This window comes from Ornithorhynchus anatinus, chromosome 14 (assembly GCF_004115215.2).
Source record: "Ornithorhynchus anatinus isolate Pmale09 chromosome 14, mOrnAna1.pri.v4, whole genome shotgun sequence".
Taxonomy (NCBI): domain Eukaryota; kingdom Metazoa; phylum Chordata; class Mammalia; order Monotremata; family Ornithorhynchidae; genus Ornithorhynchus; species Ornithorhynchus anatinus.
The window spans coordinates 7,847,527-7,863,836 of NC_041741.1; the positions used below are offsets into that span (position 1 = coordinate 7,847,527).

At 43.8% G+C, this 16,310-nt stretch overlaps 1 long non-coding RNA gene across 5 annotated transcripts in view; it reads left to right on the forward strand.

Annotated features, from left to right (window-relative positions):
* LOC103168400 overlaps positions 1-16,310 on the forward strand; it is a 348,055-nt gene that overhangs the window by 209,427 nt on the left and 122,318 nt on the right. The gene's annotated exons all lie outside the window — the stretch shown is intronic.

The window sequence follows — 16,310 nt, forward strand, 5'->3', positions numbered from 1 at the left end:
TCTAATAGATCAACTGATAGTTGCTTTCCTAAACAGCTGCAAGGCCAAAAATAAGAAATTCTCGAAGGTATGAAGCTTAAGTTGCTTTATCGGTCTATTTCCGGCATCAAAGGCGGTTAGCTCCACAATTCACACTACCTCTTCTGCAAAAACGAAAAACAAAAACCTCTTCTGAGCAAGCTGTCTTCCTGGTTCTCTGCCCTTTTGCTAATTTGGGGCTAGGACTCTGAAACTACTCTTAAACTACACCTCCAGCAAAATATAGTATCTCCGGTGACTGACAGGAGTTGCACAGCAAGTTCTGGCTTTTGCTCAAGTCTTTCACTGCAGATTACGACAATTGCCAAAGAGCCTCCGTGAGTAGTGACGCGGTGGGAAACACTTACCCACCGTTATTATTTGCTGTATTTTCTGCTTCCACGACCTATTTCTGTGATTCTTTCTCACCTAATACAGAAAGTAGAGGGTATGCCCAGATGTAAACGCTCAGTACAGCGCTCTGCATACAGTAAGCGCTCAATAAATACGACTGAATGAATGAGGAGAAGCAGTGTGGCCTAATGGATGCAGCACGGGCCTGGGAGTCAGAAGGACCTGGATTCTAATCCCAGCTCCGCCCCTTGTCTGCTGTGTGACCCTGGGCAAGTCACTTCACTTCTCTTTGCCTCAGTTACCTCATCTGTAAATGGGGATTGAAGACTGCGAGTCCCATGTGAGACAGGGACTGTGCCAATCCGATTTGCTTGTATCTACCCCAACATTATGCCTGGCACATAGTAAGTGCCAAGAGATCTCCCTAAGGAAGCAGCGCCCCTCAATGGCAAGAGCCTGGGCTTGGGAGTCGGAGGTCATGGGTTCTAATCCCGGCTCTGTCGCTTGCCAGTTGTGTGACTTCGGGCAAGTCGCTTAACTTCTCTGTGCCTCGGTTACCTCATCGGGAAAATGGGGATTTAAGCTGTGAGCTCTATGTGGGACAATCTGATCACCCTGTATCCCCCAGTGCTTGGCACATAGTAAGCGCTTAACAAATGCCACTATTATTATTATTATTATTAGATGTAAGAGTTTCAAGGGCTTCCCTATAAAAGTTGATGGAACAGATGTAATTGAAAAACTTAATCTGTGGAATATTTCTTAAGTATTGTGAGCTCTTGTTTTAAAGCAGTATTGCCTCCAGTAATACCTGTCACTCCTGTTGAATGTGTGCTGGGAAACAAATGAGATCATATTTGGTCTTTAAGCTCTTTTGTGGGGGGAAAAGATGCTTTAGAAGCCTACAGTGTTATTAGTGAAAATCTTTCATTCATTCAGTAGCCCGGGCTTGGGAGTCAGAGATCATGGGTTCGAATCCCGGCTCTGCCACCTGTCAGCTGTGTGACTATGGGCAAGTCACTTCACTTCTCTGAGCCTCAGTTACCTCGTCTGTAAAATGGGGATTAACTGTGAGCCTCACGTGGGACAACCTGATTCCCCTGTATCTACTCCAGTGGTTAGAACAGTGCTCTGCACATAGTAAGTGCTTAACAAATACCGACATTATTATTTAGAGAAGCAGCGTGGCTCAGTGGAAAGAGCACAGGCTTGGGAGTCAGAGGTCATGAGTTCGACTCCTGGCTCTGCCACTTGTCAGCTGTGTGACTGTGGGCAAGTCACTTCACTTCTCTGGGCCTCAGTTACCTCATCTGTAAAATGGGGATGAAGACTGTGAGCCGCACATGGGACAACCTCATTCCCCTGTATCTACCCCAGTGCTTAGAACAGTGCACTGCACATAGTAAGCGCTTAACAAATACCAACATTATTATTATCGAGCACTTACTATGTGCAGAGCACTGTACTAAGCGCTTGGAATGTGCAATCCGGTAACAGAAAGAGACAATCCCTGCCCATTGACAGGCTTACAGTCTAATCAGGGGAGACAGACGGACAAAAACAAGACAACTTAATCACAATAAATAGAATCAAGGGGATGTACACTTTCCTTAGTAGGGATAGGATTTGATAATTCGTCATGTCTCTCATCCTTAATTTATTAGCATTTTTTCAAATCACTGGAAATTTGTATTTGATTATCAAGTCACGTGCAAATAATGGGAAACTTTGTTGAACTAGCCTGAAAAGTCAAGGCGGTAGAACTGCTGGAGAAAATAAAATTGCAGTGTAGCATTTGCGCTTCTCCTTAAAAACAGTTGATTTTTCCATCATCATTTTGGAATGGTCCCGGGTATGCGAGTTTTGAAGAGACCCTTCTTTGTATAATTAAATCTCCTTCTGACTAATCAAAGGTTATTTCACAGAAACGTTTTATGGAAATGAGGAGACAAATAGTTAAGGTTTACTTCCAGATGTGATTTTTGTTTCTGTGCAATTTGTTCAATTGTTCCCAATGCTAATTAAGATGAGAAGAGCATATTGCAATTATATTTTGAAGTCCTCATGTTTTTTTCTCGACCTTTTGGGCATTGTGTTACATTTCATGTCTCTCTTTCATTAAATTATTGTGATAGAAGGCAGTCCGGTAGAAGCTTCTGTGTGTCTAAAAAGACTGACGCGTGACACACTCTTCCACATTGTTTACGTGTACACATTGAGGACTCAGGAGAGATGCAAAAACTATAGCTATATTTACTCCCATTGAAACATGTAATTTGGACCACTGCGATATGTCTCAGAAGAGATAATGAAAGAGGTTGATGAAAAAGCAGCATGGCCCGGTTCATAGAGCATGGGCGTGGAAGTCAGAGGACCGAGGTTCTAATCCTGCCTTCTCCACTTGCCTGCTGGGTGATCTTGGGCAAGGCACCTGAATTCTCTGTGCTTCGGGTTCCTCATCTGTAAAATAGGAATTCAATACCCATTTTCCCTCCTACTTAGACTTGAGAGCCCCATGTGGGATGGGGGTTGTGTCTGATTGATTAACTTGTATCTTCCCCAGCATTTTGAGTAATACGTGACACATAGTAAGCCCTTAACAAATACCATCATCATTGTTCTTGGTTTAGGTTCATTCTTCGACCAAATAGGTCCTATGGAGCTGGATTTATCTTTCCTGACTAAAAGAGGATTAGCAAACCTAAGAGGTGTTTCTTCCAAGTTGTTTCAGAGCTATTAAATGGGGTCAGAGCATTCCAACAATTAAATGATCATTCTTTCTGTGCTTACATGTTCCCAGGTTAGCCCTGAAGGAAGTCGGTTCTCTGTATGCCACCCGATCTTTCTCCCTCTGAGACTCTGAATCCCCTGTGAATCAGGGGCTATATCTGACCTGATTATCTTGTATCTACCCCGGCGCTTTGTTAGTGCTTAACACAATAATAGGATGATAATCGGCAGAGTGTAGGTTTCCAGATGGAAGTCACAGGATTAACCTTGATGTTAGCCCCTCCCAGAGATCTACTCCCACATGTATGGGGAGAAAAAAGACATTCCACAGGGAAAGAGGCCATTTGGTGAATTTTGGACAGGCTGGGAGAGCCCTAGCCCTAGCATTAGGTGACTTTAGTGGAGATCAGGAGTTGGAGCAAAGGTTAGGGACGGAACGAGCAGGAACTAAAATGGTCTGATTTGACTACGCGGCGAGCGATCTGGGAAGCAGATTGCAGACAGCATGGATTGGTCCTGTAGGTGGAAATCAAGGGAGATGGCGGGCAAATAGGGTAACCGAGAAGTAAGCAGGCAGGAATTAGTAGAAAGGTTAGACTCAGGAGAAACCCTCAGTCATCTGAAAAAAGAAGTAGGAACTGAGTTGCTTTTATGGGACTCTTGGAGTGACTATGCAAGATCCTCTGTTAGACTGCAAGCTCCTAGAGGGAAGGGACCATGTCTTCAACTTTTATTGTCGTCTCCCAAGCATCTAGCACAACGCTGTGCACCCAGCTGCCTAACGAATGCTAATAATGATGAGAGTTAACGCTCGGTGTTGAGGTCAGTTGTGTGTCCTAACACACGATTCCCCGCATTTGAGAGGCCCCCCCCCAGACAGCATCGTACCTGGCGTATGTGAGAAAGTGAATATGGTGGAAAACCCGGAGAAGCTTCGTGTGAGGCGTTAGTGATCCCATGATCACATCTCGGGACCATCCCCTTTTGTTCCTGTCCCACAGTGCTCATGGGAATCCAGGATCAAGAATACAGCCAGGGCAACATACATAGGAAATATTTATCTCTTGGACTTAAAGAATAACAGGCTAGAGGGAAGCTGTAGTAATGCTAGGGGCCAGACTAGAGACCTTTACTGGATTAGGCAGATCACAGTGCTAACTTGTTCCATCTTGAATCATCCTATTCCTTAGCGATGACCAATGAGAAATCGAGTCCTTAGTTTTTTTTTACTCTCGTATTTCCCTTCACCTTAAAATCTTGGTGTACCTGTAGAACTTCCTGGGGAAATCCCGGGAAAGAGCCCGGGCTTTGGTGTCCGAGGTCATGGGTTCGAAGCCCGGCTCTGCCACTTGTCAGCTGTGTGACTGTGGGCAAGTTACTTCACTTCTCTGTGCCTCAGTTCCCTCATCTGTAAAATGGGGATGAAGACTGTGAGCCCCACGTGGGACAACCTCATTCCCCTGTGTCTACCCCAGTGCTTAGAACAGTGCTCGGCACATAGTGAGCGCTTAACAATTACCAACAAATACCAACATCATCAATCCCTCTAGAGGGAGAGGAAAACTTTTGGAACATCTTAGTTACTCTGGTAATAAAATATTTACTAAGTGCTCACTAGGTGCACTGTGCTGTGCTGTATGCTGGGGGAAAATTACACAGTTTAGAGACAGGGCCCCTCGTCCCCCAGGTCGTTATAATCGGGGTGCCGACAGATACAATAAGAAAGCTGAAAATACTGAAAATACAAAAATAATGTAGACGACAAAGATCAGTGTGGCCTAATGGAAGGAAGAAGGCCTGGGCGCCAGGACTCGGGTTCCAATCCCAGTTCCACCATTTGCCTGTGATGTGACCTGGAGCAAGACACTTCCTTTTTCCACACCTGTACAATGGGATTAAATCCCCGCTCTTCTTCCCCCTTAGGCTGGAAGGCCCATGTCATACTGATAATGTGTCCATTCTGATTTATCTTGTAATTCCCCCATGCTCACCCCATTGCTTGGCACAAAGGAAGCACTTAACAAATACTGCGTTATTGTCAGGTGAGACCTTAACGAGTCCAGCGGTAAAGGGGACCTGTAGGGGCCTCAGGGTGCTGACAACCGGTCATCAGGAGTCTACAGACCTCACACCACCTGTGGTCACCTCCATGGTTGACCCACACCTCCACCCCAAGATGCAGAAATCTGGCCTCACAGGATATGGTCCAACACCTCTGCCTTGGAAATCTAAATAGCAGCGGTTAACTCAAGGGAACTCGGTTTCCAACTCACTGAATCCATCGGGTCGGACTTTTGGCTTTCAAGGAAGAGGCTTAAATTGGTGTTTCAGTGTTAGTGAGAGACAAATCCCTGTTCCTTGTGTGTCTCTAGGGATACTTGTGCTTTGGGGGACCATGGGGTCATAGGAACTCCAGAAATGTGTTGATTGCGAGACTGGGAATCTGCACCTCAAGGAGAGGAAGTTGCTTTGTTTCCAGGAGAGAAGGGCTATTATTGCAAACATGCCCAGGGACGTTTTTCTATAGATTTGCTAAAGGAGCAGAAATTGAACTCAGTCTTCATCTGGGTGAAGGGCTAGATGAAAATCATAGTTACCAAGAAAGTTTAAATGAGTATCCTGTGGTCTCTAATGCCGTTTTAATGTGATTTCTATTTATTATATTCCATTTCTAAAATGAGTTACTCCTGTCAGGCCATGTCTTATAATTATATAAAATGAGATACAGCATCCTTCAGGCAAAGTTGCTGAAAAATAACATTTTGATGCATTTTTTGCAATTATTTAAAATGGTATATAGTTAAGTGACTTGTGACAATTAGTATCAATTTGTGACAAAACGTGTTTCTCCTAAATACGTATTTTGATCTTCACATGTTGTAGCACACCAATAATATGAAATGCTAGTGTTTGGTAGAAAATTGACTATAGGAAAACAATGTGTTTTCCCCATTGCAAAGATGAAAGACCTGTTTGCCTTGATTACTAGATGCCTTGATGACTGTCTCAGCTTCCTTGCTGACCTCCCTGCCTCCTGTTTCTCTCCACTCCAGTCCATATTTCTCTGCTGCCCAGATGATTGTTCTACAAAAACATTCGATCCCATGTTTCCCCGCTCCTCAAGAACCTCCACTGGTTGCCCATCCACCTCAGCATCAAACAGGAATTCTTGACCGTCGGCTTTAAAGCGCTCGATCACCTTGTCTCCTCTTACCTCACCTCACTGCTCTCCTCTTACAACCCAACCTGCACACTCGGCTCCTCTAATGCCAACCTACTGACTGTATCTCCATTTCATCAATCTTGCCACCGACCTCTTGCCCACGTTCTACCTGTGGTCTGGAACGCCCTTCCACTCCGTATCCCACAAATATTCTCCCCACCTTCAAAGCCTTATTGAAGGCACATCTCCTCCAAGAGGCCTTCCCTAAGCCCTGTAAGCCCTTTCCTCTTTTCCCACTCTCTTCCGTATTGTCCTGATTTACTCCCTCCCTCAGCCCCACAGCATTTATGAACATATTCATAATTTGTTTATATTAATGTCCATCTCCCCCCCTACACTGTGAGCTCACTGTGGGCAGGGAATGTGTCTACCATCTCTCTAGCTCATTGTGGGCCGAGAAAGTCTGTTATATCATACTCCCCAAGCACTTAAACTGGTCTGAACACAGTAAGTGCTCAATTAAATATGATTGTTGTTTTGTACTTTCCCAAGTGCTTTGTACAGTGCTCTGCACATGGTCAGTGCTCAATAAATAACCCTGATTGATTTGCACATTCATAGCTACTACCAGGTGTGTAAGAGATACAAAATCTGTTGAGAGGTTTTGTTAGTATCTACTGAGCGCTCACTTGGTGCAACATACTGTATTAAATACTTGATGAACTCGGGATGTTTATTCACCTCTCTCTACCTAGAACCACAGAAACGACTTCTGTTAAAATCCAAGGAGTAAAAATATCATTTCAGTGTTGGGGAAAAAAATATATCATGCTTTTGAAAATTATAAAACCGGTGAAAATGAGTTTTGTCCAACAATGTATGCTTTGGAATAGAAATGAGGAAGAATTTCTGTTTGGTTTTTAAAACATCGCCTTTTTGTTAATATGTATGACCTCACCATTTGTCTAATTCTCTCACTAAAGAGTGTTGGTTTCTAGCTGGAAAAGGGGAGAACTGAGAAAGCGTATCTGAGGTCTGGGTCGGATCCTGAAATTAGGACTGGAAAATGAAGTCTAAATGTCTCTACTATTTTTAGCCGCAGCCTAAGGTTATTGATCTTAGTCCTTTCCAGTTCTTCAGGAGCCAGATCACTAATTTTTGCAGTATTTTATTGTTTTTTAATAGGAATTGGACTTTCAACTGCTATATGGGTGCTCATTAGGCCAACTTAATGTTTCTCATCATGAATTGGGCATAAACTCACGAATCAAGACAACTAAGACACTTGAGAAGCCATGGAATAGATCATCATCAGGAAAGACCCACCCTATAGTCCTGTTTCTGCTCATATTTGGCTAACATGGGTGAATAACACAGTTCCACTTTCCAGTTTAATGCACCTCTGTCCATCCACCATCTCATTAAACCCTGTGCCCCAGCCGCAACAGAACTGGAAGGGATGAGGGTGAGGGAAGCTGTGCAGATCAGTAGCACTAGAATCAATTCATCTGTGCCGATTCTTGGTCCCGGAGTCTCAAGACCTGTCAGGAGGAATTGTCTATTCTTTTATGGTATTTGTTCGGCGCTTACTGTGTTCCAGGCGTAGTACTGAGCACTGGGGTAGAGATAGTATAATCGCAATCCATAACCCACAGGGGGCTCACAGTCTTAATCCCCATTTTACGAATGAGTTGAATGAGGTACAGGAAAATGGTGACTTGCCCAAGATCATACAGAAAGCAAATGGCAGGGCCAGGTTTAGAACCCCAGGTCCTTCTGACTCCCAGACCCGGGCTCTATCCAACAGATCACACTTCTTCTCGTCTGTCTGTTGGGCACAGAGAACACTCTACCAGGCTCTTCGGAGCATGTTACAAAAGCAGGAAGCAGCACCAGCCCTCAAGAAGTTTAACAATCTATAAATGCGTTCTGCTTGGTTTAGAAACGGTGTTTCCAAAATTGATGACTTTAGAGGAGGAGTATCATTTACTGAGAGCTCACTTGGTTTGGTGTGCTGTTTTAGGGGCTCGAGAAGTACAGAATTAAGGACATGACATCCCTTCCTTCATCTATCAGTAAAATCAGTGGTATTTATTGAGTGTTTACTGTGTGCTGAGCACTGTCCTAAGTGCTGGGGAAATTACAATTCAGTAGAGTTGGTAGATATGATCCCTGCGTGATCCATATACTCTAATGGGGGAAATGAACATAAAAATATTTACAACTTGAGTTAAAAATAAAAGAGACATATGTATGTTTGTGTGTGTGTGTATATGTATATGTGTGTGTGTGTATATATATATATAATAATAATAATGTTGGTATTAAGCGCTTACTATGTGCAGAGCACTGTTCTAAGCGCTGGGGTAGACACAGGGGAATCAGGTTGTCCCACATAATAATAATGTTGGTATTTGTTAAGCGCTTACTATGTGCCGAGCACTGTTCTAAGCGCTGGGGTAGACATAGGGGAATCAGGTTGTCCCACGTGGGGCTGACAGTCTTAATCCCCATTTTACAGATGAGGGAACTGAGGCACAGAGAAGTGAAGTAACTTGCCCACAGTCACACAGCCGACAAGTGGCAGAGCTGGGATTCGAACTCATGAGCCCTGACTCCAAAGCCCATGCTCTTTCCACAGAGCCACGCTGCTTCAATCTGAGTTGCTTCAATGTGAGTCTCCACATGAGACTCACAGTTAATCCCCATTTTACAGATGAGGGAACTGAGGCACAGAGAAGTGAAGTGACTTGCCCACAGTCACACAGCTGACAAGTGGCAGAGTCGGGACTCACACACACATGTGTACATATGTATATATGAAAAGAGGAATGAAATTTGTGGAGTATTCCCATTTGCCAACTCTCCATCTGTTTTCTCCCATACCTATTCTGAATTCCACAACTGGATTTGGACTCAGGCTGTTCTCATGCTGTTCAGAGCACAGGTTGGGAGAACCAGAGGCCTTTGACTCACTCCCCCTTCTATTATCCCTCCCCCTAACACTGTGGACTAGGGACTGTGTGTCTCATACACAGCTTAGTGTGTATTTAAAGAGCACCACAAGTATTATTTATTCAATTCGTCTGCTTCAGTCCTCAGCATCCCCTTCTTTATGATAAACTGCTCCCTCCCAGGGGAGAGAATCCAACTTACTAATGAGAACGATACAATCGTTCTTAGCTGCCATATTTCATATGTAATTTATTATTTTCTTGTCTGCTAAACTTTTCCTTTGGAAAGCTCATCAATATCACTCTTTTAAACGTATCCGTATTTTTTTCGGAATGAGATACAACGGGTCTAATCTCCACGCTGTTTGCCAGGCTGTACGGGATGCTAATGGATGCAAATATCATGTGAAGATCTGTCTGGAGTGTCTAGTGGAGCAATGAACTCATCTTGTAACACACGATTTTCCAAATAATGTATTTCCGCCGATTTATAGAACTTTGACTAAATCTTTTGCAGACACAGACTTCTCGCTTCCTTCTCGCTTCACACACATCAGTTTAGATCTCTGTCTCTGTATATCTGTGTCTCCTTCCTCCTTCCCTCCAGACTTCCTCTTTGTTCAGCTCCCTTCTCGGAGATGTTTCCGAAGTGCTGACGGTTTGCCATTCAGGCGGATCTCTGACTGTGAATCCCTTGCGGGACAAGGACTGTGGGTCTGATCTCGATGTTCTTTTGTCCTAGTGCTTAACTCAGTGTTTGATACATTGTAAGACTTAACAAGCGGCACTGTCATTATTGTTATTATTTATTATTTCCTGTTATATCCTAAAAGACCTAGACCCATGAAAAGACCAATCTCTATAACTGTCCATCTCGTCCCATTTATAAAAGGATTGAGAAAAAATGCAAGTTTTGATGCTAACCTTAAAGCCATTGTGAAGGCATTTGGCTACTTGACCTTGGGCTAAATCAGCAGACCTGGAAGCAGCTCAAAGACGTGGGTCAAGATTCCGGCATTCTAATAATAATAATAATAGTATTTGTAAAGTGCTTACTCTGTGCATAGCACTCTTCTAAGCGTTGGGGTTGATACAAGATAATCAGGTTGTTCCCTATGGGGCTCACAGCTTAATTCCCCTTTTTAGAGATGAGGTAACTGAGGCACAGAGAAGTGAAGTGACTTTCCCCAAATCACACAGCTGGTAAGTGGCGGGGCCAGGATTAGAACCCACAACCTCTGACTCCCAAGCCCGGGGTCTTTCCACTGAGCCACTGTGCAGACTATTATCCAACGTCTGTCCTTGCAGATGAAAAATAGAGCCAGGAACAGAGGAAGTGCGGATACTAGAGCTTCCCAGTAATCGCTGGCGTCAACACGTCTAAATGGCAGCGTCTAATTACTGAAATTCCACTGACAGTGTGATGAACAGCCTACAGGGATTCATTTCTTGATAGCTATTGTAGGTTAATGTGAAGGGATCCATCATGCTCTCTCATATTGCCCCACCTACTCCTACCGCCCGCTCTCCCCTTCTCGCTCCTCCACTCATCCACCTATGCGTGGCCTTCACAGTCTTCTCGGGAACTCTTTTTTCCTTTTACCTAGTATGTGTATGTTTAACTGTAGGTACAGGTAGTGTTCGGGTGTAGAGGGGGGTGTAAGATTGTGCCTGTGTGTCTGTATGTGACAAGGAGGGGGATCTGAATGTGTTTGCGAGCATCTGTGTCAGTGTTTTCGTCGAGACAGACCGTCAGCTCGTGGTGGGCAGGGAACGTGTCTTTATTGCTGTAGTCTCCCAGGAGCTTAGTAAAATGCTCGGCACACAGTAAGCGCTCGATAAATATGATTAAATTAATTTTAGGGGGCAGTGAGTGAGATTTCTCAGAAGGGGAAGGAGGGGGAAGTGCCTTGAAAGCAGGGATTCTGCCTTTAACTTTATCGGACTTTCCCAAGTGCTGAGTCCAGGGTTACGCACACAGTAGGTACTTTGTAAATGTGACTGCCGATGATGGGAGGGGAACGTGGAACCAGGACTCGGCTGTTGCTGCAGTCCTCAAGCTGGAGGAGATTCCACAAATCCCATCCCTTTTCAGTCCGGCCCAGCACCTCCCCTCTTCCCTCAGCCCCACCGTCTATGGTGCTGAATTGTCTACTTAGCTTAAATTAGGCAAGTTCTGTTGAAGTTTTCAGTGAAGGGCTTCCTTTAGTTCCTGTAAATGAGATGGTAATGGAACCCATTTTTTTTAACCACGTAGTCCAGTCGAGCAATGTGAATTCCTCATCAATTTAAAAGCGACAGAAACGCAAACAAAATTTGTGAATTCGGTAGTTAAAGTATATGGCATTCTCTTTGAGGATACCCAATTTGCTTAACGTGAAAAAGGAGTCCCATTTACGCAGAATACCGAAAATGATGAAATATAGTTTTTGCCTAGGATTTACACGTGGCCAAAATTTGAAAAATGCATTTCGTATTTTTAACAGCTTTGAAATATTGTTCAAAGGTTTATCAGAAAAATTAGCTAATCATAAAGCTAAAATAGCACTTCTACAATATCATAAGTTAGAGAAGCAGCATGGCCTAGTGGAAAGAGCAGTGACCTGGTGGTCAGAGGACCTGGGTTCTAATCCCGCCTCTTCCACCCGTTTAATGTGTGACCTCGGTAAGTCACTTAACTCCTCTGTGCCTCAGTTCATCATCTGCCAAATTGGAATTCAGTACCTGCTCTCCTTCCTGCTGAGACTGTGAGTCGCGTGTGGGACCTGATGATCTTATATCTGCACCTTCGTACGGTGTTGGGCACAGAGTAAGTGCTTAACCAAAAAAAACACAGTTTCAGAATAGAAGGTGTTCTGTCAAATACAGATCTACAAAATTAAGAAGTAGGTCTACTTTGACCGGGTAAAGTTGCTGGAATTTTTAAGTAAAATACAGTTAGAAGCCTAGAGGAGTCCAACTGGCCATCCAATCGTGATGTAGGCAATTAAATGAGAAGGTGAACCGTCCAATTATGTAGACGGTGAAAGTGTGAAAGACTTAATGAAATTGATCTTAGTAAAACATTCAGAGATTTGTTTTTAGGGAAGGGAATGTTTGTGATCCTGGAGTTAATGAGGGCCCTGGTCTCCAAAGGACCGATATGTAGCTGATCTGGGATTACTACCCAAGTTCTCTCACTCCTGGGTCTGTGCTCTTTCTTCTAGGCTGTGCTGCTCTTCCTTGAGGTAGGGGAGTGCCTATGGAGAGATTCTGATGGAAGAAAAGCTGTCTGAAAGCTCGAAATAAAGGAAAAGTAGCATTCAAACTGGGGGGTGTGGAGGTGTTTTACCTCCAACAGCCTGAAACGATGCATTTTTCAACCCAGAATAAATGGAGTGTGCTAACACGCTAGAGGATGCTGAGAGTAACAGAATAGTTGTTCTATGAAGCCATAAAGAGGTGGGCCGCATCTTCTGTTGAGTTAGCAAAGTCGTTTCTCCTTCTTGTAAGAGGTATCTTCGGCCAGTTGTAGAATGGCGACTAGATATTAGGCCGCCCTCGTTTTCACACCGGTCAAATCCCTGTGAAGCTAAAAGCAATTGGTCAAAAGATGTCAAAGGGAAACTGTTTCCAGATCCCTCTACCCGAGGCCAAAATCTTACGTACAGAGAAATGACCTTTCGTGCTGATGAACTCTCACCTGATGTGCAGGCCTCCTCGAGCAGACCCGATCCCTGCCCATAAGCATCTCCTCACCTAGAGGGAGAGGCAGACATTAAAATTAATGTCCATCTCCCCTATATTCCAATTTTCTTCCAGCGGTCTCCACGGCCCCCTTCCCCCCCTTCCCTCTCTATTCATTGACTTGTACTTTCCTCATATTCAATTTAGTTTTGTCCTTAGATAGTGAAAACAGTTTTTGTCCATGTTCAGGTCTGCAAGTCAGTAGATGAATCAATGGTATTTTTTATCTTTCCCTTCTATATTATGAAGAGCATATATTATAAAAAATGTTTAAATAGTATGAAAATGCTATGTCTTATCCGGTGATAAGGCACTGGACCGTGATATTCCCCTAGTGCCTTCAAATGGTTGGCGCTTGTCCAGCCGATGGACCAAGTGTGTGGAAGACCCAAGTGGATGCGCAGTGTTTTCCGTCAATGTGTTTGGTTTCAAAGAGAAGTGAATCTATTTTGCACGGTTGTGCTCGGTGTATCAATTTGGATTCTACCTTTTGAAGAACAGAATAAGAGGTGACACCAAGGTTGGGATTTAAAATGCATGCAGTTGAACTTCCTCTCTAGGTAAGCATTTAAATGGATCCCCCTTTGCTCTCTGAAGTCTTTGGCTTTTGTTTCTCTGCTATTGGGATTCTTGGCGTTATCAGTGCCCGGCCGTTGAAAGGAATGGATGTTAAGGAACAGAGATAAGCAGATGTGGAGGAAGCTACCAGGGTGACTTTGGGTACTGTTTGAATGGCTGCCTTCTTCGGGTCCGAATGCATAATGTAGCAGGATGAGGAGGTCTGTAATAAATTCATGACAGAATTCTATCGCTCTGGTGTTATCTAAAATCACTGCAGGTAATAGAGACTTTAAGAAAGGGAGAAAGACTCCTGTTAGAACCCCAGTACAACTTGTACCTGATTCACGGAGACTAGTCGTATCTGGTTCAGAAGAGGCAGTTTTGATAGACAGATTGCTCCATTAAGGGGACCGCATTGATGGTAGAAACTTCAACTGTGGTTTGCGGACACTTCTACGTTATTATCTCCTATAACTTTGCCTCTCTGAGATGGAATGCTCCAGAAAGACATCTATATATGTATATGTGTATATATATATATATATATATATATATACACACACAGATGTGGGTGTGTGTTCATGTGTGTGTAAATATATATATACATACATTTATGGTATTTGTTAAACCCTTAAATTGTTCCAGGCCACAGTCTATGTCCCACATGGAGCTCACCATCTTAATTCCCATTTTACGGATGAGGTAACTGAAACCCAGAGAAGTGAAGCGATTTACCCAAGTCACACAGCAGGCACAGAGCTGCTTCGAACCCAGGTTCTCTGGCGGCTCCCAGGCTCTTTCCACTAGGCCGCTCTGTTTCTCTATATCCCACCACGTTACTGATATATATCTTCTAAAGATATACCTGGGGGCAAGACAGGCAGCATGTGCTGGACCTGATTGGATTTCACTACCCTTGCCATTATTTTGACTAGGGACCAGGGAATCCCACAGGTTGCTTTAGACATTGAATTTTGGCTCCGTGCCTCTGGCCGTGCCTTATGTATACAGAAAGTCCCAGACAGGCCCTCTTGTGTGTGGGTAACACGTCACCTGTCTTCTTCCAGCCTCCACTCCCCTCCTCTAGAAAGGAAACTTGAACCACGTTCCTTTTGGTACATTCAGCCTCTCATTTCTGCCACCCAACACATCAACTCGGTGGCGCCAATCAATGAAGCAGTGGGTTTTATTAATAATAATTTTGGTAATTGCTAAGCGCTTACTCTGCCAAGCACTGTTCTAAGCACTGAGATGGGTACAAGCATATGAGTCCCTGTCCCACGTGGGGCTCACAGTCTCAATCCTCATTTTACAGATGAGGTAATTGAGGCACAGAGAAGTGAAATGACTTACCAGTGTCACACAGCAGGCAAGTGATGGAGAAGGGATTAGAACCCGTGACCTTCTGACTCCCAGGCCTATTCTCTATCCACTAAGATCGAGTTAACACTTAATAAATACATTAATGGATTAAGCACTGTACTGAGTGCTTGGGAGAGTACAGTGCAGTAGACCATGCCCTGGCTTCCATCTGTACAGTCTTTCCAGTGGCAACTTTTTCTCAGTTATTTTCCTCGGCTGGGCTCTGACACGTGACCTACTGAGCTACCAAGCACGACATTCTTTACCTGCAAATCTTGCTCCTGCAACAAAACACTCATTCTCTTCTCATTAGGATTTTTCTCAAAGCGATTGGCTGACCTTCCCCACAGAGCAGGCTGTCGTTGTTTCACTGTTCCATTGCTGTTACCTGATGTTTTGCACAGGTTTATTAGGAGAGGACATTTTTGCACATTAAAATCGTACTAGAGTTGGAAGAGGTTATTTTCTTTTCCTTCCTAAGATGATGAAAAGCATAAGTTCTCCTCATTGGAATTTGTCTATATCCCAATAAATCAGGGGTATTTTTTGAACACGTATTTTGTGCAGAGCACTGTATTGAGTGCTGGGGAAAATGCAGCACAGTTGCTAGATACAATTCCTGTCCTTAAGGAATTTTCAGTCTAGTGGAAATAGCATATTTAACATAGCCCCATTTGGAAATTTGGGAAGATTCATTTATTCAGGAAGTTGAAAGAAATCTGGTTTTCACAATTTGCTCGTCGTATATTATACCGCACCTTAAATGCCCCATCAAAATTGCTAAAGGGGTAACGGTGGCTTCTGTCCGGTTTTAAGACCATGTGGAGAGATTACTGTCGCTTGAATTTCCTCGTCTACCTATGGAGCATTCTGGAGACAGCCTCTTCTCAAGTCTGTAAACAGAACTAAGCCGTTTAAGAAGGAAAACACTCAGCTGTGGGCACTCAAGCATTTTCAGAAGGCTCCTTGGCAGTTCTCCCATGGAAAGACATGAGAGAACAAGAAAATTGGGAAGCCAACAGATGTTTAAACTGGGAAGAACAAAGGCGTTGTAGACGGTGACTTATTTGGGTTTCCTAATAAGACAGAGAAAGGTGTAAACAGAATCAATATTGAGCGCTTATTCTTTGCAAACCACCGTACTAAGCGCTTAAGAGAGTGCAAACAATAGAGGTGGCATCAATTCATTCTTGCACTTTATTTATTGAGTGTTTACTGTGTGCAGAGCACTGTACTAAGCGCTTGGAAAAGTACAATGCAGCAGTAAATAGTGACATTCCCTGCCCACAACAAGTTTACAATCTGGGGTGTGGTGGAGACAGGAAGACAAGTTCCCCCCGCACAAAGAGATTACAGTCTGGATGGTGAGGCGGACATTAAAATAAATGACAGCTAAGGAAAATGGAAGAGAATAAGGATATGTAGATAAGTGCTGTGGGGCG